The sequence below is a fragment of the Gossypium hirsutum genome, chromosome A13 (genome assembly GCF_007990345.1).
Source record: "Gossypium hirsutum isolate 1008001.06 chromosome A13, Gossypium_hirsutum_v2.1, whole genome shotgun sequence".
Classification (NCBI taxonomy): Eukaryota; Viridiplantae; Streptophyta; class Magnoliopsida; order Malvales; family Malvaceae; genus Gossypium; species Gossypium hirsutum.
In genome coordinates, this window is record NC_053436.1 from 74,648,996 (window position 1) to 74,651,258 (window position 2,263).

The window sequence follows — 2,263 nt, forward strand, 5'->3', positions numbered from 1 at the left end:
AGGATCCAAACACTCACTTGGCAAATTTCCTGGAATTTTGCGATACATTTAAAATTAATGGCATTTCTGACGATACCATTCGTCTTCGGTTATTCCCTTTTTCATTGAGGAACAAAGCTAAGCAGTGGTTGAATTTGTTACCATGAGGGTTAATTACTACTTGGGAACAAATGACCGAAAAATTTTTATTAAAATATTTTTTGCCAACTAAAACAACAAAATTACGTAATGATATCTCTTCGTTTGAGCAGATAGACTTAGAAACTCTTTACGATGCAAGGGAGAGATACAAGGACCTACTGTGAAGGTGTCCTCACCATGGATTACCTCTATGGTTGCAAGTTCAAACATTCTACAATGGTGCGAACCCCTCGACAAGACAGATGATTGATGCAGCAGCCGGGGGAACTATCAATAACAAAACACCTGAAGAGGCTTACAAATTTATTGAAGAGATGTCATTGAATAACTATCAATGGCAAGTCATGAGGACTAAGCCAACTAAAACAGTAGGCGTTTATAACGTCAATTTGGTTACTATGCCGTCAAACTAGGTAGAACTTCTAAATAAAAAGATTGATGGTTTACTTGGTTCTTCGCAAGTTCATCCAATAATGCACTGTGAAGTTAGTAGAGGTGGATCAAGCAATTTAGAATATCAATCCTATGGCCACAGCATGGAGAATGAACAATTAAATTACATGGCTAATAATCCTTGATCTCAAAATAATCCTTATAGCAATACTTACAATGTAGGTTGTTACCAATATGAGCATATTGGCGATTACTAGCTCCTATGACTCGAATACATATCAATTCTCGGGCCCCGCTGTTATCTGTTACGTTCAAATGGGTCTGAGGTTGAATCATTTTTGAAATCTCTTTTTTCAATGTAACAAAGGACGAAGAAAAAAAGAAATATTGTTTGTCAAAAAAAAAGGAAACTCGCAATGTTTTTTTATTCCCAAGACAAGACTTCTTTCCTTTGGTTCTATATTCCTATCCTGAAATAATGAATTGAGTTTTTATAGGCATTTTTGACGCCGCTATTGAAATAGCCTTTCTGGCTATATTTTCAGCTACTCCGCTCATTTCATAAAGTATTCTGCCCGGTTTAACGACAGCTACGAACCACCCAAATTTCTCCTAGGGTGGTTAAGGGAATCAAAGACCACAGAATCCTCTGGGTTTTCAACAACCACCCTATCAACAGGAAAAGAAACCGAACCATGAAGAGATGCTATCTAAATTTATCTTGGTGTCAGAAACTCATTTCTAGAATTTCGAGACAGCACTTAAAAATCAACAAGCGTCGACCCAAGGGCTCGAAACTCAGGTAGGCCAGCTATCCAAACTAATCTCCGAATGACCACAAGGTAGCTTGCCAAGTAATACTGAACCCAACCCAAGGGAACAACTCAATGCAATTAATGTTCAAGATGAAGAAGGATTCGTTGAGCCTAAGCCAGAACCGGGGCAAGAAACTGTGGTGAGCAGAAGTCAAGGTGAGGTAGGTCATAATAAAAACAAATCAGTGAATGTCGAATATAAACCTCGTGTGTCATACCCCAACGCGATAAGGAAAGACCACTTAGATGAATAATTTGATAAATTCCTTAAACTCTTAAAAAAATTACACATTAACTTCCCGTTTACTGAAGCTTTATCACAAATGCCAAACGCAATGAAATTTTTAAAGGAGCTTTTAGCAAATAAGTGGAAGTTGGACGAGGCGTTGCATGTGGAGCTAAACCCAGTTTGCTCAGCTATTCTGTAGAATAAGCTACCCAACAAATTAAAAGATCTAGGGAGTTTCACAATTCCTTACTTAATTGGTAGTTTAGATGTTAATAATGCATTAGCTGATTTAGGGGCTAGTATTAACGTCATGCCCTACAAAATGTTCAAATAATTAGGTCTTGGGAAACCCAAACAGACTAAGATGAGCATTCAATTAGCAGATAAAACTATAAGATTTCCTAGGGGTATTATTGAAGATGTGCTAGTTAAAATCAATAAATTTATATTTCCCGTTGACTTCATTGTTCTAAACATAGAGGAGGATAGCAACACTCCTTTGATTTTATGAAGGCCCTTTTTAGCAACTGCTAAAATGATTATTGATGTTGGCACAAGTGAGCTCACACTTCGTGTGGGAGACGAAACAATCACTCAAGCTCATAATTCAGGCAACACATCGGAAATTGAAGGTGATCATCTAAACCATTCTACTAAAACTGACAATATGGTGCAACCTATTTTG

The 2,263-nt window shown here is 37.3% G+C and overlaps 1 non-coding gene across 1 annotated transcript; it reads right to left on the bottom strand.

Annotated features, from left to right (window-relative positions):
* Window positions 1-217: 217 nt before the first annotated feature.
* LOC121212888 (small nucleolar RNA R71) lies at window positions 218-325 on the bottom strand. Its single transcript, XR_005908262.1, has one exon. It is a non-coding gene; the product is annotated as a small nucleolar RNA R71 (small nucleolar RNA).
* Window positions 326-2,263: the final 1,938 nt, after the last annotated feature.